Below are 21,896 nucleotides of genomic sequence, written 5' to 3' on the forward strand. Positions count from 1 at the left end.
ATCTGTAGAACAGAGATGTGATGTTTCTAAAAGCATCTGCCAGTGCAGCAAGACTTTGCTGCTCCCTGAGGGCCCTGCCAGCACCCACTGCAGCTGCTGCCCAGAACTGGCTCCTCAGCAACGCAGTTTCAGCAATTTAAATTTCTTTCTGAAACGTTTTAGCTGGGAAATATAATTTTTGTTTGTCTGTCTTCCTGCAAAAGAAATGGAAGATCCTCTGTTGGGCAAGGAAAGCTGCTCTGCTGGAGCAGGAGCTCCATTGTCTGAGCAGTTCATGGCACAGGGGGAAGGTCAGTGTGGGGTGGGAGGTCCTTTCCCTGAGCTTGTGCCCCTGCAGCAGCAGATGATCGACAGGTGGGACTCGGGGATCCTGATGGGTCCCTTCCAACTCAGCATGTTCTCTGATTCTCTGATATGATTCTCTGTGGTTCACAAGAGTGAAGGAAATGCTGCCAGTAAGAGTTTGGGGAACACCTGGATAAGGTGAAGGACTCAGACCAAGCCAGGCTGTCCAGGACTGTGCACAGCCTGAGCTGGGAGGGAAGCAGGAGCCCAGGGACCAGCAAAGCCCACAGTGGCCTTTGCCCACAGCTACTGATCCCAACTCCCCTCATCCTGCATTACTACAGAGGCAGCAGCTCCAACAGCCTCTGCAGCCTTAGGAGAGCAGAAGTCTCATGATCTGTTGGTGAGGGTGAGAAACTCCTGAGCCCCTGGGATGAAGAGCTGGATGGGTATTTTCCTGTTATACAGGAGTGAGGAAGGAGAGCTCTGCAGTTCCACCCTCCTGGGCAGGGGCAGAGGAGGGGCAGGGACTGAGCTCTGCTCTGGGGGGACCAGGGACAGCAGCCAGGGAAGGGCTGGAGCTGTGTCAGGGCAGGCTCAGGTTGGATCTCAGGCAAAGGTTCTTCCCCCAGAGGCTGGTTGGGCACTGCCCAGGCTCCCCAGGGCAGTGGGCACAGCCCCAAGGCTGCCAGAGCTGCAGGAGGGTTTGGCTGATCCTCTGGGGCACAGGGGGTGACTCTTGGGGATGGGCCTGTGCAGGGCCAGGGGTTGGACTGGATGATCCTTGTGGGTCCCTTCCAGCTCAGCAGATTCTGTGACTCTGTGACCCTGGCAGGGAGGCAGCACACAAGAGCTCCATGCCTGACCTTCCTATGGTAAAGGACACCTTCCACAGTGATGGGAAGGCTTGGCAGGGTGGAGAAAAACTACAGACATGGCTGGTTCCAGGCACATCCTGCAGCTGAGTCATTCCTGCCTGGAGATCAGGCTGAGCCATTCCTGTCTGGAATCAGGCTGAGCCGTGGGCTAGGAGCAGAGCTGAGGGGACCATCAGGGTGGCAGAGGAGTTGGCACAGCTTGGGCTGAGGCTCCAGGGAGCAGCAGCCTGGCTGTGGAGCTCAAGGAAGGGTCTCCAGAGCTATGTGGGCACCAGCACACTCCTGCTTTCTGGTTACCTTCAAATCACCCTGAACTCAGGGCAAAAAGTGATGGGAGAAATAATGTGCAATTAGAAAGTGCAAATGTAGGTGACCCAGTTCCAGCGTGTCAGCAGAGCCCTGGGAAGTCTCTCCCTCTGTCAGGCAGCGTTCAAGCTGTCAGAACATCTGACCAGTGTCACCCTGGGGATCAGGCTTTCATGCAAGAACTCTTCATCCTAAAATTTCCTCTACACAAAAGAGATGGAGGCTTGAGAACATGTGCCATCTTCATCCATGCACTCCCCTGGAGCTTCTCTTTGAGTTATGACCCTCCTGCTGTCCTGCCCCAGGGGTTCTGTTCAGGATTTAGCCTGGAGCACTCTCTGAGGTGCCCAGAGCTAATGAACATGGAATGGAAGACTGGCAGGAATATGGAGCCATCCTTGGAATGGGGCATGAGGGGCATCTCCCGTGGCGTAGGTACCTCTGTGCAGATATTGCTGAGCACAGAGCTTTGAGTGTCCCAAAGGACATCAGTATTCCCAGGGTGTGACTGATTTGACAGATAAAAGCAATCAATCAATCAATCAGTCAATCAATAGCTATTGGTTTGCATGGCTGGTGAATTCCTGCACACTCTGACAGGTGTCACCCACATCACCACAGCCAGGGCAGGTCTGGCAGGAATCACCTCCAATCCAGGTTTTGGGGGATACAGTGGCATTCCTGTTCCAGAACTGCTGTGCTTTTCCCCCCACTCCAACTGCTGTCACACAGCATTAGCTTCCTGCAAGTCCTAAATGGTGTGTTATGTCTAAAAGGGGAAACAGGAAAGAGCATAAGCTCTGGCAAGATACTTGTAAAGTCATAATGAGGCAGGCCAAGAAATATTTCTAGGAACAACTTGCAAACTGTGTAAGAAATCCTAACAAATCCTTTTGAAACACATCAGCAGCAGGAGCACTGCCAGAGAATCTTCAAGGCCAGTAAATGAGTGAGGCATGAAAGGAGCAGCTCGAGGAAGATAAGGCTGGAGCAGAAAAGCTAAATGAGTTCTTCATTTTGATGTTTGCTGTGGAGGAGCTGAGGAGAATTCGAGCAGTGGAATTTCTCTTTGTGGGTTATGAATTGGAGGAGCTGCCTCAAATTAAGCAAATGAGTTGTTTGAAATCCCCATGGGGTTTGGAAGTGGCAGGGTCAGGGATAAATAGGATAAAAAGTAAAGGCACTGGCATAGCATTTATCAGGGGAAGTCTGACTTGTACATCCATTAGTGCTCTTTAAAGGAGAAATGGAGCATATGCAGAAGGATGACAGGTGGATCATCCAAAATCTTTCAACAGCATCAAGTAGAACTAGGAAAATCCAGGGAACAGCGAGAAGGATGTTCCAAAGTGCCCCATGATCTCCACAGGGGGAAGAGGAAGCTAAAGGGAGCTCTTCCATCAGGAAAAAAATATCCTGGGAGATACGAGTCCTCAAGACTGTGAGTAGCACGAAACAGATGAATAGGGCACTAAAAGTCTGTTTCTTATGACCCCAAGCCAAGAAGGAATAATTTGTAACACACATCAGCAAGTCAGGGGGAAAAGAAAAAGGTATATTTTCCATTCAACTTATAATTAAACTGTGGAACTCTTTACTACAAGATATTTTGAGGACTCAAGTGGTGCATGAATTCATGAAGCAATTAAAAGCTTATGAAGTTCTGTTAAATAGTAATTTATATTCTCTTGCTCAGAAACTCCCTGAGTTAGAGACTGAAAGCAAAGTTGAGGATTTAGGGAAAGCCTATAATAATGAAATGTTTTAATTATGAGCTCTGACTCCTTCTAGACACGGGTACAAGGGGAGATGGGCCTTTCTGCAAAGCCAAGGCACATTTCTTTCCTCCTTGTCCTCCTCCTGAGCGCTGAGCTGAGGGCTGGGAGTGCAGGAACCACAGCCCTGGAAACCGGTCCTATGTCAAGAGTAACTTGCAGAGATTTTTCTTAAGAGCAGGAAATTAATTCAGATTGTTGTAAAACGGCAGAAACAGTTCACTGGTGTGAAACAAGAGCACACAAGACGCTCAGCAGGGATGTGCCCAGCAAATTCTGGATGTGGTTGGGGTCTCTGAGGACTGCTGGAGACTTGGTGGTTTTGCTTTCCATCTGTTGGTCCCCATCAGTCCCCATTTTCTCCATGAGGTGGGAGATACAACCAATACCCTGAATGTTTTCTGCATCAGTCATCTCGATGTCACAGCAATCCCTGCTGATCCAATCTGAACAACTGAGACACATTTTATGGGATGAGACCTCTGCAGAAGCAATCCCAGGATCATTAAGGTTGGAAAAAACCTCTGGCATCACCAAGTCCAACCATCAACTCAACCCCACCACTAAACCATGTCTCCAAATGGACATGTACTACCCTGAAATACTGACTTACTGTGGCACCATAATAAGGAAATCCAAGGTTTTTCCAAATCAGGGTAGGAAAATTCCAGTGATATTTGTACTTCATGGATAAAGTGAAGTTTTGCACAGGAACTCAGACAATTGGAGAGGGGCTCAGGTTGTTTGCCAAGGAAAATCAGGAATTTGGATTCATCTCTGAGTTCTTTTTCAGCTCTTTCTGTCTGAGGGAAGAAAATCATTATTCTGGTCGTGTGCATCAGTTTTACTATGGCTGAAAGAACTCCAGTTCAAGGCTCCTTTTTCATCACCTCTACAGTATAATCCACTGACAGGTGTCTTTGAGAATAAACAGGGCAATGATGAAAGCTGAAATTCAGCATGACTAGAGCCTTCTGGAGGGCAGATGATGTGATACAAGTGCTTAGATTCACTTTAACACCACAAGTGAAGAGGAACCCTCCACTGAACAATTCTGTGCTTCATCACTTCTCAGGAGAGAGAAATTATTTTGTGCCTTTTCCTTCTCAGCTGCTATTGTTTTGGTTTTTTTGTTTTGTTTTGTTTTGTTTTTTTTTCTACAAGATCCTGAGCTTTCCACTGTATCAAGGATGTCCATCTCAAGTTTTTTTTCTGTAGTTGTCTGTTACTGGCCACATCTCATGAACCCCAGCTTCTGTATGCAGACACAGAAGTCAGTCTTTGTGCTCTCTGGGTAACTCTGGTTTTAGCCCCATCCATCACAGGCTGCTGGCAGTCTGGGCAGCCCCAGGCTACTCAGATGTTATGGCTCTCAAGCATTTCTGCATCTTCCACCTTCTCTGTTGCTCTTTGAACTGCTTCCAGTTCTGCCATAATGTTTGTGAGCTCCAGGATTGCCCAGTCTGACTGAGGAGCTCCCTCCCAGGCCACAGTGCCCAGCTCAGACCTCACTTTTTTAGACAGAATGGAATGATTTGGGTTGGAAAGGACCTTAAAGTTCATCCCATCCCACCCCCTGCCAAGGGCAGGGACACCTTCCACCAACCCAGGTTGCTCCAAGCCCCGTCCAACCTGGCCTTGGACACTTCCAGGGATGGGGCAGCCACAGCTTCTCTGGGCAACCTGTGCCAGGGCCTCACCACTCTCACAGGGAAGAATTCCTTCCCAGTATCCCATCTAACCCTGCCCTCTTTCATTTTAAAGCCATTATAAACATGTGAAATTAGGATTCCTTTCCCTCTAGCAGGTGACTCTACAATATTTACACAGGATTTCAGGAGCCATTTTTACTGACCAGTTACAAATCTCTGCAATTCTCCCTATTTGGCCCTTGTTCATCACCTTAAAAAACACATTATTTCCTAAAAAATCTCAATCTCATCAGAAAATGTCACATATTATTCAACTGTTCTTCCAGGTTGTATAAAACTATATTTGTGAAATCGGGGATGGGTGAGGGACCAACCCCAGATTTCATAAACCTTATGGGGATTTGGCACCTAAAGACAGGGCTACCTGGGAAAAGGGGGCATCATTTATCACCCCCTAGAAAGCCAAAAAAAGAGGCAGAATTCGTGGCTGGTATAAAAATGTGCAGATTTGGTGATACCAGGGGCAAACAGAATCCTTGGGAAGAGACAACAGGGTCCCTCTCCCCTTCCCACCCCTCCAGGCTCCATCTGTGCTGCTCTGACAGCCTTGCTTTGGCAGGATTTGGTAACTGTTATTTCACATTCAAAAACTCAATTTGCTGCATTTCCTGTGTGTGAAAGTGGAACATTTCATTAAAATCAATCTCTGGTACAAAGGGTTTGACACAAACAGTGGGTGGGATGTCGCAGGAATCAATTGCTCTCCTTTGTTGGGGAGGAAGGAACAGGGAACGGTGCCTTTGGGCTGTGACAGTGACAATTCCCAACCAGGATTATGAAAACCCCTCCAGAAACAAGTTGTCAGTGGAGGTTTCGGGGAGATGGGAAGCTCAAAAAGCGGAGCTGATTGAAAACTGGGAGTTTTTTCCCGAGGGGAATTTCTAAGTGAGACAAAGTTGTCGATTGTTCTGCGTTTTAAGTTTCCAGGCAACAGCTGGAAACCAACCCGGCATTTTCCTTTTGGAATAAGATGTTTTTAGCTCTGTTTCCAAAAAGGAAAATCTCAGTTTTTGCAGTGCCTCCTCCATGTTTCCCTCTGTGAGAAATAACAGACAAATAGGGAGAGCAACTGAAGAAATAACAATGTTTTCACTCATGAGAAGAAAACTTCCCAAAAAACTCCTCAGCCCTTTTGTACTTTGGAGAACCTGTTGCTTTTTCTCTGCAAGAAGGACTTTCTTCACATTATTATGGTCACAGAAAGTAGAGGCAAGTACTCTCATTTTCCAGCTGAAAAAAACTGGATTTCTCCAGTTGAAGATTTGGAGGAAAAAAAAAAAAAGAAAATACATGAAATATTTTGCTTGGCTTATTCCCACCAGCATTTTCAAATTGAAATACACAGAATGGAAATTTTATTAGTCACACTTCCTGCAGAAATTGTTTTCTAACGAATCCCCCAAACCTGAACAACAACAACAACAACAAACCCGCAGAAATCATTTCACACAAATAAAATCTCGTCTTTCACACAAATAAAATCTTGTGTCTGCAAAGAGATTTGTTTGAGAACAAAAGAAAACCCACATAACAAAACAAAACAAAGTGGTGAGAACTTGCTGATGTGTCAGAGCCCAGGGTGGGCTGTGCCAGGGGGTGGGTTTGACTGAATCAGCTCAGTTTGGTGGGGATTGATTTGGTTGGATTTGGTCTGGAGATACTGCTGGGCTTGGAGCCTGAGGAAGGATGGAAGAGAATGAATAACCTGCCAAGATGATCAGAGGGATGGAGCAGCTCTGCTGGGAGGAAAGGCTGAGAGAGTTGGGGTTGTTCAGCCTGGAGAAGGGAAGCTTTGGGGTGACCTAATTGTGACCTTCTAGGACATGAAGGAGCTACAAGTAAGATGGAGGAGACTGTTTACAAGGGCCTGGAGTGACAGGACACGAGGGAATGGTTCCCACTGCCAGAGGGCAGGGTTAGATGGGATATTGGGAAGGAATCCTTCCCTGTGAGGATGGGCAGGCCCTGGCACAGGTTGCCCAGAGAAGCTGTGGCTGCCCCATCCCTGGAAGTGTCCAAGGCCAGGTTGGACATGGCTTGGAGCAACCTGGGCTGGTGGAAGGTGTCCCTGCCCATGGCAGGGGGTGGCACTGGATGGTCCTTAAGATCCCTTTTAACCCAAACCAGTCTGTTATTCTCTAAAAGTGCTGTCACTTCTTCTGTCCAGCCCATTTCTTGTCCTGCCACCTCCAATGTCCTGCAGACTCATTTTGACACCTGCCCTCTCCAACCCCCAACTCTTTCCACCTCCATCTCCATCTCTGTCTCTCCATGCCCCAGTTCCCCCCTGAGCTGCTCTGTCCCACCTGCCCCATCTCACACCCCCCACACCAGCTCCCTTGGGGTGTCCTCTGTCCTCCTCTCCCTGGGAAGTCCCTGCACTGCTGCCTCCTGCTCTCTGCCCTCCTGCCCTCTCTGCCACCTCTTACCTCCTCCCCAGGGACTGTTCATTTATGAAAGGGCAGATTTTTCTCCCTCTGGTGTGTGAGGGGGCTCTCAGGCTTTGAATCCTCTTTACTGGTGCTGGCACGAGCCAGGACATGTGTGCCTGCCCTGCTGCCACACTTTGGTTGCTGGACACATGTTGACCACAGCAGGACTCTTGAGCCAACAGCTCCATTCTTGGGACATTTACCCTTTTAAGTGCAGGCTTTGATGTCTGACTCAGAGGGAGCTCTGATGTTTTCTGTTTGGATTAAGCATTCAGCTCTAATAACTGCAGAAAGATTACCCACTCCAAGCTTGACAGCAGCACCCTGGGACTGTAATTATCATGTTCAGAAACAAAGCAGTGGCAGCACAAACTGCTGGGATCCTGGGCTTTGCTTTTCCCTGCTCAGTTTGCTTTGCTTCTCCTTTCCAGTGTTAACTGGGCCATACTGGGGAGAATCCTGCCTGTGCCAGGGCCCTCAGGAAGACAAGGCAGGGATGTTTCAGGTGTTGTGTGTCCAGAGGAGAGTGCTGTCCTTTCCACATCATGGATGCAGTTGTCTGACAGCAGACATTTCCTACAGATGGAGAAAAAAAACTGGAGCGGTTTCTTCACAGCTTCAGAGGTCACCATGGGCCTGTTTATTTGTTAGGCCTGTCCTCCTTTCAGCAGTTATGTGGGATTTAGTAGATTTTTTCCTCAGAAATAGAACATAGGTCAACTGGCCCTTGGTAAGACCAGGAGGATTTGGGATCCAAGTTGCCTCCTGTGGATGTGGACCTTCACCATGACAGCCTCAGTGAGACTGGAAGGGAGCCCTCGAGGCCGCTCAGTGCAATCCCCCCCTGTTCAGGAAGGGTCAGCACAGGTGGTCCAGACCTGTGTCCAGGTGGGTTTGGAATATTCCATATGTGGAGACTCCAGATCCTCTCTGGGTAGCCTGAGCCAACGTTCAACCACCCTCACAGTAAGAGAACTGTGTGTGTGTGTTCAGAGGGAGTTGGATGGGTTTAAATTTGTGCTCATTGTTGGTGGGGGCTCCTGACAAGATTCTGGCTCTTACTTCATTCCTTCATATGGAACATTTGGAAAGATATCCCTGAGACTTCTCTTCTCTAGGATGCCCAGCTCTCCAGCCTCTTATCAAAGAAGCTCTAATTCATCATGACAGATCATGTTCAAAAGTAATCATTTCACCAAAGCAGCCAAGCTCCTTTTGAATCCAAATTAAAGAGGACAGAGGGAAGAAGAAAACCCTTCATGCTTAGGAAAGACCAGATATCAGCTCACATTTTAGTCATCATTCCTTGGTCAGTTCACTGGTGCAGGACATTATGCCACAATTTTCTCTCCAGGCTCTGACTGAGGATCTCGTTTTTTGGGAATATAAAATTGGATGCTTCCCAGTCCTTTTCTTTCAACACCTTTGTCTATAAAGTCGTTGGAGACTCAAGATCCTGCTGATCTGCAAATAAGAGCTTGTTATTATTCCCCAAGCTCAGGAGCTTTAGTGAAACATAAATATTGTGGGGAATCGAGGATAAAGGTTGCATGTTCACCAAGTGGGAAAGAAATCCTCCTGTCCCCAGCCCGCTCACTGGTGACCCCAGTTCTCTTCACCTGCTCACCTTCTAGAGCTATTTAACCTTCTTGCAGCCCTCAGGTGCCCTTTCCCACAGCAGATCATTCCCTGCCCCATGTTCCCCCACTGTTTCTGCATTCAGGTGTTATGTTGTGATGACAGATGTGTGTTCCTAGTGATGATCGTGGAATCAGAGAATCAACGAGGTTGGAAAAGACCTTTGGGACCATCAAGTCCCCCCTGTGCCCGATGCCCACCTTGTCCCCCAGCCCAGAGCACTGAGTGCCATGGCCAGTCCTTCCTTGGACACCTCCAGGAGTGGGGACTCCAAACCTCCCTGAGCACCTCTCTCCTCCTCTCTGTGGATCTGGAAAAATTCACCCACCAAGTGAATCACAAAGAAATGAAGTTGGAAACCACAGCTCCCTTTCCTGGGTGAGAACTCCAAAAGAGGTTGGAAAACATCCATCCTTCCTGCTTTTCTCTCTATGGACCTTGAAACCTTCCCGGCAGAGTTTCTCTCACAGCTGCTCCTGCCTGCAGCCCCCCATGGCTCAGGGCACAGCTCTGGATCTGTGGGGGACACCACCTTGGCTCTCCCTCTCCTTGGTGCCTCAGTGACCCCTGGGCAGCTGCACAGAGGGTTGGAAACCCTGATGTCCATTCTGAGGTGGAGCAAGACTTCTCCCACCACGAGAGGAGGCTGTTGTAAGGTCTGGGCTGGGCTCCAAATGCAACTCTCCTTCCTTGGAGCATTTCTCAAAGCATTCAGTAGAGAACACAGTGTCCACAGCCCATACTGGGAGAATTTGGGCCAAGTTCTCCTCAGAAAGGCACCCCCACCCTGCCCACGAGTGTTCTGTCAGAGACAAACAGCCTGGAGCTCCTCCCTGCCCCTGGCACAAGCAGCACATCCCCTTGTGCCCCTCCCTGCTCATCCTGCTTGCACAGAAACCTGAAAGTCATGAATTCGAGTTGGTTTTGAACATCCCCTTGGAACTGCAATTAGCTGGTTCTCTCTCTGTGCTGAAACAGCACCTGGTTCTGACTCCTCTCCTGCCTATGAAGATGAGTGTCACCCAAGGAATTCTCTGGGCACCATCAGAGAGGACTCTGAGCACCAGCAGAGGTGTTTTGTGTTCAGTGGGATAACAGATTAAGCAGATAAACAAAGCAAATGATGTTTGTTCTGAGGGAAGCACATTTCCTTCAGGCTCATGAACAGCACTCCAGCAGGGCCTGGAGCCAAAGGCCAAAGGGACTTATTTCCAGAAAGAATTGAATGCCACAGTGGTTTCAGTAGTGGGGAAGTCCCCTTTAGTCCCATGTTCCTTCACCCTCACGGTGCTAATGAGCCTTCATTTAAGTGAGTGACATTTGCTTCTTAATTTGCAAATGTTGTTATTCTCCCTGCCTCTACACCCACTGAAAGATCAAGGTTTTTTGGTAAAATTAACTGAGAGAGATTTGCTTCTCAATTTGTGAGTGTTGTTACTTTCCCCTCCTCTGTAGTCACTGAAAGATTGGGGTTTTTGGTAAAACTGCTTGTCCTCCAGTCAGTGCAAGTGGCACAAAGTCTCACAGAATTCCTGTTCTCATCTCAGGTCCCTGGGTTTGCTCATGACATGGCAACAAGTGTCTCAAATGCCACCTAACAGACTGTATTTCAGAAGCTCTGATGCTGAGGCAGCTTCCCAGCTGCTCCATTTCCCTCTCCCCCTTTAATCCATTCCCAGTCTTTCCCCAGCCCTTGATGGCATCTTTCTCAGGAATGAGCTCAGCCCTCTGGATTGCGCTGCCAGACCAAATAAAGGTGAACTTTGCCTTCAAAGGAAAGGCAGAACCTTTCATCTTCATTTTTGTGTAACTCCTTGGTGAATCTCATCACACTTCCACAGATGGAGTTGAACAAACAGTGCAAACCAAAATCAAACCAGGAATAAAAATATCTGGCCTAACGCTGTTCCTGCCAGGAGTGCTGGCAAAGAGACAATTTTGTTGTTCCTTGTGATAGATGTTCTGATCCCGTGGTGATTCCTGACTGCAGGATTGGGGTACTGGGAAGTGGAAATGGTCTGACATGATCACGGGCAGCACCAGCCCTCACCTCCCTCCCCAGGCTCTGCCTGCTCCTGCCTCCAGTCCCTCCAGTCCCTCATTGCCTTCAGGGGGATGGGATGCTGTGCTTCCCTGTCTCACCTGTGTCCCAGGGGCTTTGGTGGGGCCTTGGCCAGGTCCTGTCCCCGTGTGAGTCCTGTGACCTCCTCACTGGGATTTGCAGGTCTGTGGTGTTTTAAAAGTGCCCTGAATTCTCACTGAAATAACCAAAGAATCACAAAATCTTCTTGAGTTGGAGGGACACACAAGGACCATCCAGTCCAACTCCTGGCCCTGCACAGACCCCCCAACAATCCCATCCTGTCCCTGAGAGCCTTGTCCAAACACCATGTCAGCCTTGGGGCCCTGGGGACCCTGTTCACTGCCAGGTATTGAATTACATGTAATGAATGAACCCTTCAAAAATAAGAAGTCATTTGAACTCCTGAGGGATGTGAATGCAAGATTCTTTCATAGCTTCACAGTGAAAATTGGAAATCAGAGAAATATGACCCAAAAATTCGCACTCACAAAAAGAGAAAGAGACCAAATACATAGTGATATATAGAGGTGTGTGTTTATAAAATACTTACAAACACATATATTTTTAAATATATGCTTAAAATAACATTATAAATTTACAACAAATCCACTCATTTCAGGAGGAAATGAGTGCTCGTGATATCCAGGATTTGTAGGAGATAACACTGCTTTGTGTTTCCAGAGTGGAAGAACAAAATCTGTGGATTTTATTGGTTTCAGTTTCCATTCTCTGTGAAGATCTCACCAGTGGTGACTTTTTCCCCTGGGGCTTGTCTAATAACACCCCCATGGCCTGGCTGCCTCTCCCACCTGGGCTGGGGTGTGATCAGAGCAGCTCCACGGATACACATCCAGTGGAATTAATACTGTGGCACATAAAAGGGTCCCAGCAAGCAGAGGGTGTTATTCTTCTCTGTGACAGAGAGAACAAAGCTCTTTATCGAGCCCCAGCATTGCACAGTGCTCAGGGAAAGAACTGCAGTTTATTCTGAGGTTCACCTGAGGCTGCTGAGCTGCAGTGAGAGCCCAGAGACTCCCCCCAGGTGATGGATGTGAGGCAGCTCTGGAGCCAGAGCTCCCTGTGTGTGTGAACAAGGACTGGCCTCTCTGAGGGCTCGGAGCATCCCTCCTGTTCCACAGAAACCTCCCCCCTCCTGGCACAGGAAGCTCCAGCCCAGGGAAGTGGCTGGAATAGTTGGTGGCAGAAGCTTGACAGAACCAGAGTAGGACAACTCTGTGCTGGTGCAGCCTCACCTCGAGTCCTGAGGGCAGTTTTGGGCAGCACAAGCTAAGAAGGATCTAAGGCTATTGGAGAATGTCCAAAGGAGGGACACGAGGATGGTGAAGGGTCTGGGGGGGGCAAACGAGGAGCAGCTGAGGGATCTGGCATTGTTCAGCTGGAGGAGAGGAGAGTGAGGGCAGAGCTCACCGGGGTCTGCAGCTCCTCCTGAGGGGCAGCTCTGAGCTCTGCTCTGTAGGGACCAGGGACAGCACCCAGGGAGCAGAGGGAGCTGTGTCAGGGCAGGCTCAGGTTGGATCTCAGCAAAACGTTCTTCCCCCAGAGGCTGGTTGGGCACTGCCCAGGGCAGTGGGCACAGCCCCAAGGCTGCCAGAGCTCCAGGAGGGTTTAGACAACACTCTCAGGGACAGGGTGGGATTGTTGGGGTGTCTGTGCAGGGCCAAGAGTTGGACTGGATGATCCTTGTGGGTCCCTTCCAACCCAGGAGATTTTGTGAACTCTGCTCCAGCACTGTGGTCCTGGACCCCTCTGTGTTCTCAGCTGATCACCCCCCACCAGGGTGGGCTTTTTCTCTTCCCCATCCACAGCCTGAGTGGAATTCTGCTCAATAAAACTTTCACATCTACATTACAACACAGTAATCATTGCTGTCTGTTAGAGTGTGACAGGCACAGCTGGGCTGGGACCTCCCCTGGGCTCAACACAAACACCATTAAAGGCTGCAGGGTGTGGGGCTGTGTCCTCCAGCCCCACAGACTGTGTCCTATGGCCAGCACTGGTCAAAGTCCTGCCTGAGGGTACTACGGTGCTTTAGAATGTGGAAAGGTAATGAAAAATGCACTTCAGTTTGCACAAAGGGAGCTGGTGAGGGGTGGAAAAGGTTTATCTACAACTGATCACCCTGGTCCTCAGACTGAGCTTGGGGAGGGTAAAAGGGAGAGGGGAAAAGGGAGTCAGCTCTGGTGAACCCTGAGGGGATTCAGGGCTGAGCTTTGGGTCAGATTGAACCCTGAGGGTGTTCGAGTCAGAGCTTTGGGTCAGATTGAATCTTGAGGGGCTCTGAGTCTGAGCTTTGGCTCAGATTCACCCACCTGAGCAAGAGCCTGAAGTCAGACACTGGAGCCTGGGCCACCCCAGTCCCCAACTGGGGGCACACCCCACCAGAGACAGGTCACCTTAGAGGGCAGGAGACCCTCACCCCTCTGGAGACCCTCACCCCCCTGCTGAAGGCATGGGGAGCTGGAGGAAAAGGAGGCCTGGTGGGAGTTTTTTAATTCTTAGACAGCAGGAGCAGTGAGGTGAACTCAGGGTGATTTCCAAGGCAATGAACTTGCTCAGTGGTGTCAGATAAGGATCTGATGACATCAAGCTAAACAGCTCTAGGACTGGAAAGAGCCTCACCATCTTGCTCCACTGAGAGTAATGAACTTGTGATAAAATGCTTTTACCTCATGGCAGCAGGTACTAAACTTGTAGAGAACAGAGTGATTCATAGCCCTGAGTGCACCTGAGGATGAGAACAGCCTTCAGTGGAACAGAGGAGTCAGTCTGTTAATTGTCATCCTTGGCAAAAGTGGTAAAAGAAAAATACAGCCACCTCTTGAGCTGAAAGTGTTGTGGGTCTTTTAACAGTGATGGAGATGAACAAGGCAATGCTTTACTGGCCTGAGGTTTTGCATTTAGAAATAACAATCCTGAGCTGTGGAAAATGGGTGAATATCTCACACTGGGCAGGGAGCAGAGGGCTGGGGGGTCAGCTTTGCATCTGAAGAGCTGCAGCTGAGCTCCAAACTGAGCTCCAGGCTGAGCCAGGACAGGCAACATGGCAGGTTCCTCAAGGACAGCCTTGCCCTGGGGCTGGGGGCTGCAGCCACGTGGGCACAGTGCCCTCATCACTGCCCTCTTTACTGCCATCAGCCAGGAGAAGGGCAAGAGAGCAAAGAGAGGCTCCCAGCTGGGACCAGCTTGGGGACAGGCCAGGGGAGATCACAGAATTCCAGAATGTGCTGAGCTGGAAGGGGCCCACAGGGATCATCGAGTCCAACTCCTGGCCCTGCACAGGCCCATCCCCAAGAGTCCCCCCCTGTGCCCCAGAGGATCAGCCAAACCCTCCTGGAGCTCTGGCAGCCTTGGGGCTGTGCCCACTGCCCTGGGGAGCCTGGGCAGTGCCCAACCAGCCTCTGGGGGAAGAACCTTTGGCTGAGATCCAACCTGAGCCTGCCCTGACACAGCCCCAGGCCATTCCCTCATGCTCCAGTGTTCCTAGAAATGAAGGCCAAGTTCTGCCATGTGATTTGTACTCAGACATTTTTATTGACTCCTTTTAATTTCTGACTCAGGTGGACTGTGGCTGCTGTCTGTGCCTTGGAGGTGATGTGAGAACCAGAATCACCAAGCTGGAATTTCTCTGGTACCTGCTGCTCCTGGCACGTGGCTGCTGGGAGCATCCTCCCCACCCCCAGAGCCAGTGGGAGGAACTGTAATTTCCCTGTAGGCTCAGCTTTGTGGAAAATCCACCCTCCCCTTCCCCACCTCTCTCCAAAACACACTGTAGGCTGGGAAAATTATGAGGACAATAAAATGTGTTGCTCAATTATCCTGCATAGGAGCTGCTGTAATTCCAGCCCTCCCGTGTCCCACAGATCAGCACAGTGGGCATTGCACTTGCTGCGGAGAAAATTAGGGAATCACAGGAGGTGGAGGGACCAGTTTTTATTTAATCTAATGCTTGTTCTATCCCATTTTCTGCAGGCTCTTTGGATTTGCAGTGAGCAGGCAAGAGAGATCAGCTGGGTTTTTAAAGGCTTGCTGAGTTTTTAAACTCCTGATAAATAAAGATGAGCTTCTACAAGGAAATATTCTTAGGGAAACAAAGGAGGTGGTACCTTGGGATGGTTTGGGCAGGGACACAAGAGCAGGGAGAGGATGGCAGGGAAGAATTAACATGCAGAGCCTGAAATCGAATATTTCCAACCATAATAAGCAACAGGAAGGATGTGAAGAGCTGTAGAAAATCAGTTTAAAATGCAAACACGGAAAGGACGTGAGCCCCTCACTCCAGGGGAGGTGTTTGATGCCTCTTGGGGGCACAAAGTGGTTTGGTGGCTTCTTGTGTCACAAGGGGAGCCCCCAGGGGAGGGTCCTGCTTCTGAGTGACACAGGAGGGGTTCACAATGCTCCAGCCATGAAACCCCTTTGATGGCAGAAAAACCAAGACACAACTGCCTTTGCCTGGCTGTCCTGAGAGGACCTGGCTCATTTCTGGGCTCAGCTTTAGCAATCCCCAAGCACAGCTCCAGGGCTTTTACAAACAGCAACGAGACATCAAGGCAGGACTGAAAGGTGGTCTCTGTCCCCACTTTTATGTGCAACAGGTCTGTACCCACCAGGCCAGCAGCATCCTGGGCACACAGTGTGGGGGCACTGCCAGGGTCCCTGTCTCTTGGTTGGCTTGGTTGTGTCTCATCCCTTGTGCTCTGGATGACCAATGGATATTGCAGCATCCAGGGACCGAGGAGGGCAATTCCAAAGGGGCTTCTCCTCACTGGGCTTATTCTAGAGAACAACCAGTGGGTGTCTGAGGTGGGTCATGCAGGTGATGGAGAACCCAGTTGTATCTGCCAACACGTTTGCTGAATATCAGGAGATGTTCTGGCATCCATGGGAAGTTCTTCCCCTCAGGGTTCATCCTGTTCTTCTGGACCTGGGCCAAGTGGAAAAATAAAGGTCAGGCTGAGGATCACCTCAACTGCAGGAAAGCCAAGGAATCATGAAGTCTGATTTCTGGGCCACAGTCAGTCCTGGCTCTGCAGCAGGAGGTCAGTTTTGGGGAGTCTCCCAACCCTTGTGACTGTTCACCATTACTTCTAAGTCCTGTGTTTCTCCTTTGGCCTGTTGTTTGATTAAAATTGAAAACTTCCTGCCTATGTGAAGTGTAAAGTTCTTTTTGAAGATCTCCAAGTCTCTGGTGAAGCAGGTGGGTCTCGTGGGGTGTCCTGAGGTGGAGGTCTGGCAGCACGAGTGGTCTGAAATCTGGCACACAACAATGAGCTGGCTCTGTCCCCTCTGCTCAGAAATATGTACAAGGAAGGGTCTAGAGCACAAGTCTGAGGACAGTCCCTCATTTTGAAGCCCCAGCACCCAAGAGACACTGCTAATGACTGCAGCTCATTGAACACCTCTGTACCACCTCATTTACTGTGTCCAGCTCTGGGCCCTCAGCTCAGGAAGGCCATGGAGGGGCTGGAGCAGGTCCAGAGAAGGGCAACAAGGCTGGTGAAGGGACTGGAGCACAAGTGCTGTGAGGAGCAGCTGAGGGAGCTGGGGGGGCTCAGCCTGGAGAGGAGGAGGCTCAGGGGAGACCTTCTCACTCTGCAACTCCCTGACAGGAGGGGGGAGCCGGGGGGGTCGGGCTCTGCTCCCAGGAACCAGCAGTAGGACAAGAGGGCACAGCCTTGAGCTGCCCCAGGGCAGGTTTAGGTTGGACATTGGGAAGAAGTTCTTCCCAGAGAGAGGGATCAGCCCTTGGAATGGGCTGCCCAGGGAGGGGGTGCAGTCACCATCCCTGGAGGGGTTTGAGCAGAGCCTGGATGTGGCATCAGTGCCATGGTCTGGGTGACAAGGTGGGGTTGGGTCATGGGTTGGACTGGATGATCTCAGAGGTCTTTTCCAACCTGGTTGGTTCTGTGATTCTGTGGTTTCATTTCCCAAAGGAATTTAACCTTTCCAGTGACCACCACTTCTCTGTCCACTGCCACACACAAGTGAAAGGCAACCAGGGACCCCCATGGAGGGGCCTCAGTCACAGTCAGAGAGCTGTGGTGGGTCAGCCATGGATCCAAAGGGTTTGGCATTATAGGATGTACTTCATAATCACAACTCTGCTTCTAAACATCCTTTAAGGGCCAAGGGAACAATTTCTGATTTATGAAATAATATCTTTTGCTTTCCTAAAGTAAATATTTGGTGTGTGCTAAGGTTAACTCTAATTCATATCTTGCTGCAGGGGAAGTTCTGTAATAATGTCATTGTGTTTGTGATAACAGACAATAGCTTTGTTATCAGCTCTGGGAATTCAAGTACTAACCAGTGTTGCAGCAGAGAATCCCAAAGGAGAAGGACAAGGGAACAGGCTCCTGTTTATTACTGCTGGAACATTAGCAGCAGCTGGGTTAGGTCACCTAAAGACTTCTGTGCTAGATATTTTCTATCTGGTCATAACTTTTCAAAGCTCTGCAATTTTCTGCCTGTCATCACTGTTTCTTTATGTGTGATCCTGGCTGATCCCACCCATTTTCTTTTCCTGTGAGAGAATATCTTATGAGAAAACATATCTCCTGCAGCCACTCTGAAACACGATTGATTGACCTTCCCTGGTTAGCAGAGCAGTGCTGGGCCACATCGATGGAAGGTGTCATTTACCTGCTCATGGAATCACACACTGACAGAATCCTTGGGGCTGGAAAAGCCCTCCCAGCCCATGGATCCCCCCTGTGCCTGATCCCCATCTTGTCCCCCAGCCCAGAGCACTGAGTGCCACGGCCAGGCCTTCCTGGGACACCTCCAGGGCTGGGCACTCCAAACCTCCCTGGGCAGCCCCTGCCAAGGCCTCACCACCCTTTGCAGGAAGAAATTCCTGCTGATGTCCAACCTGAGCCTCCCCTGGCACAGCTGGAGGCCGTTCCCTCTCCTCCTGTCCCTTGTTCCCTGGGAGCAGAGCCCGACCCCCCCCGGCTCCCCCCTCCTGTCAGGGGGTTGCAGAGCCAGAAGGTCCCCCCTGAGCCTCCTTTGCTCCAGGCTGAGCCCCCCCAGCTCCCTCAGCTGCTCCTGCTGCTCCAGCCCCTTCCCAGCTCCGTTCCCTTCCCTGCACACGCTCCAGCCCCTCAATGTCTCTCTTGTCTGAGGGCCCAGAGCTGCCCCAGCACTGGAGGTGCCCCAGCAGTGCCAGCACAGGGACAGTCCCTGCCCTGGGGCTGTGACACACCATGGCTGGCACAGCCCAGGGGCCATTGACCTCTTGCCCCCTGGGCTCACCTGGGCTCATGTCCAGCCCCTGTCACCAGCACCCCCAGGGCCTTTCCCACCAGCAGCTTTCCAGCTGCTCTGCCCCAAGCCTGGAGCTGCAGGGGGTGGTTGTGACCCAAGGGCAGGTATTGGCACTTCACCTTATTGAACCTCACACCATTGGCCTCAGCCCATTGATCCAGCCTGACAGAAGCCCCTTCCACACAGTAGAACTGGTCCTGTCTCCTCTCCTGTGAAAGCTGTGCTTCACACAGCAGGCACTGGCTAAAGCTGACACCCTGTTGTGGGAAGGGTGTAGGACTTCTGGGAAAACAGCATGATTGAGTCTTCTGGGGGGACTAGGAGCTGCACTGTGAAGGATTTCTCTCAGAAGAGGCAGAAGAAAAAATGTCCAACTTTACCCCTAAATCCAAAAGATAATCAGGATGACTTTTGTGGAGTCCATCACTGCACTGAAGGAGATGAACAGGCTTGACTGGGGCACACAAGGAAGCCGTGTGTGAGCACTACCCTTGGAGAGCAAGGGGGAGAGAAGGATGTTGAGGCTGCAAGAGCAGAGTCCCCTGGCAGTGGGGTGTCAGGGTACACTTGCTCAGTGACCTTAGTTTCAGTGAGGTCTGTTATCTGTTGGCTCTGCTGAGAGCCCTGAACTTCTGCTGCTCTTGGTTTGCCTGGTAAGAGTGAACAAGGCTCTGATTTCATAGAATCAGAGGAGGATTATCCTCTGGATCATCCAGTCCAACCCATGGACTGCACAGACACCCCAACAATCCCCCCTGTCCCTCAGAGCGTTGTCCAAACCCTCCTGGAGCTCTGGCAGCCTTGGGGCTGTGCCCACTGCCCTGGGGAGCCTGGGCAGTGCCCAACCAGCCTCTGGGGGAAGAACCTTTGGCTGAGATCCAACCTGAGCCTGCCCTGACACAGCTCCAGCCCTTCCCTGGCTGCTGTCCTTGCTCACGTGGAGCAGAGAGGAAGCTGCCCCTCAGGAGGAGCTGCGGACCCCTCTGAGCTCTGCCCTCAGCCTCCTCCAGCTGAAGGGACCAAATGACCTCAGACTCTCCTTGTATGGCCCTTGCAGAGCCTTCACTATCCTTGTAGCCCCTTTGGATGCTTTGTAGCCCTCCTTTGGTTCCAGCAATTAGTTCATCTATCCCAGGACCTCCAGGTCCCACGGGGAAGTTCAGCTGAGCAGTGAAGTCCTGGCAGGTTTGAGGGGCAATAAGGGCTGATAAACTGGAATGACACCCTAGGCCCTGTGGGAATGTCTGTGGGTGTCTGCCTGTTTGTCACACAGTGCTTGGATCCAGCCACGGAGACCTGCACAGTGGGGCAAGCTCAGACTGGTCTCTCTGGCTGCTCAGTTACTCCTCCTCCTCTTTATTTTTATGTGAAAATTCCTACATCTTTTCCTTATTTGAAACATCTCTTCTTTTTGAGATCATTCATCAGGAAAAAAAGGAACAAATGGGCTAAGTAGAGTTTGATGTAAGGAAGCAGGAGGCCAGCTGGCCACTTAACAAAGACAGTTTTCTTCTGGCTTTGCCTGTGGTACAAAAATGTCCAGCTCTTTAACTGTCTGTCATCAGGTGACCTCAAAGTACTTCACAGCCTTACAGAGCCACTGTCGTGGCTGTTGTCAAGGGTAGAAGAATCCACCACAAGCTTAATTTTAAATGCATCATTTCTTTACTTTCTGATGACAGTCCCAACCTTCACCTTATTTTTCACATCTCAGCTCAGCCCAGAGGAAAGTGCTTTGTCTCCGTGAGTGAGTGTGGGATTGTTCAGGCTGGTTTTGAGTTACGGGGATCTGAGAAAGCAGAAATTCTGTGTTTCAGTTTCTTGGAAGGCTGCTATAAAGCATTTATGTTGTTGTTGCTTATATATCAGGCAAGTGCCTTGGAGCAGAGGCTTCCAGCTTGTAGTCACTTATCTTCAGGAATAACTTACACATGAGATTGTTTTGCCTGTTGAAATGGATTGACTTTTGCTGGTTTAGAGGATCTATGCAAAAAGATGGAAATGAAAATAGAGTCATTCTAGATGAACATCTGGGCAAACTGTTCATTGTGACTGAGATAATGAACATATGTTGTCCCTCTCTCTTAATTTGCATCATAGGAAAGCTCATGACTTGCTTAGTTATGCTTGGGATTGAAAGACTGAGATTGCCTCTTCTGGGAAAAGAAAAGTCACTCTTGGAATCACAGAATCACTGAGGTTGGAAAAGACCTCCAATGTCACCAGGTCCAACCCAGCACCCCCACCATGTTCACCACTAAACCACGTCCTCAAGTGCCACATCCACGTGTTTTTTTAACACTTCCAGGGATGGTGACTCCACCACTTTCCTGTTCTGGTGCTTTAGGACCCTTTCCATGAAGAAGTTTTTCCTAATATCCAATCTAAACCTCCCCTGGCACAACTTGAGGCTGTGGCATGGTGCTGGTGAGTCCTACTCACTGCAGCTCTTTTCAGGGCAGGGTTTATGGTTTTATTCATTCCAACAGGCAGGGATCTCTTTGGGAGATACAACACCAGGATTGGACTCTTTGCCAGAGACCAACAGTGTAGGGACAGGACAAGGACTAATGGGTTCAAACCCAGAGGGGAAGTTTAGGTGAGATATATGGAAGGAATTCCTCCCTGTGAGGGTGGGGAGGCCCTGGCACAGGTTGCCCAGAGAAGCTGTGGCTGCCCCATCCCTGCAAGTGTCCAAGGCCGGGTTGGACGGGGCTTGGAGCAGCCTGGGCTGGTGGAAGGAGTCCCTGCCCATGGCAGGGGGTGGAAGGAGATGATCTTATGGTCCCTTCCCACCCAAAGCAGTCTGTGATTCCATGATTCTGTGCTCACCAGTGTTCAAGCAGTACAAGAGGTTATGGGATGTCTTTTCAGCCCTGACAGAGCTGTGCAGCCTGAGCAGCCTGGGCGTGTCCTCTGAGGCACCTTTGTCACCTGGAGAGTGAAAATGCAGCACAGGAGGGTGGCATGAGCAGGGAGATCCAAAGAGGAGAAGACACTCTGCCTGGGGCAGGGAAGGCAAGTGTAGAAGGAGCCAAGATAGGCATTCAGAATCCCAGTCCACTCCTTCCAGCAGCACCACACCACTGGATTCAGCTGGAAATGAGGAAAAGGAAGGACACCACACAGCACCATTTCTGCTCTGATGCTGAGCCTCTCCCAGCCAACGGGACTGGACCTGCTGGCATGTCCTGCCTTTGGAGCAGAGGTGCAGAGCACAAATGCCCCCTGCCCATGGCTGTGGTCACACCAGGACATGCAGAAGGAGCAGGGCCATTTGCCAGCTCTGCTGATGCTGTCAGGAACAGGAGGGGCAGGAGTCCTTGGTTCTGGAAATGCTTATTTTTATCATATCAGTTTGCAATGGTTGTTCCCTGCATGTTGTTATTAATGGTCTAATGACATCCCCACCTTCTGCTTGTCCCTCTTCAGCCACACAGGTTGAATGCCATAGTCTTAACCTTCCCAGGAGGTAATTGCTCCCTTGCACGTGCCTTTGGCAG

Source organism: Manacus candei, unplaced genomic scaffold (genome assembly GCF_025592945.1).
Source record: "Manacus candei isolate 608988 ecotype Guabito, Panama unplaced genomic scaffold, ASM2559294v1 h1tg000047l, whole genome shotgun sequence".
NCBI classification, from domain to species: domain Eukaryota; kingdom Metazoa; phylum Chordata; class Aves; order Passeriformes; family Pipridae; genus Manacus; species Manacus candei.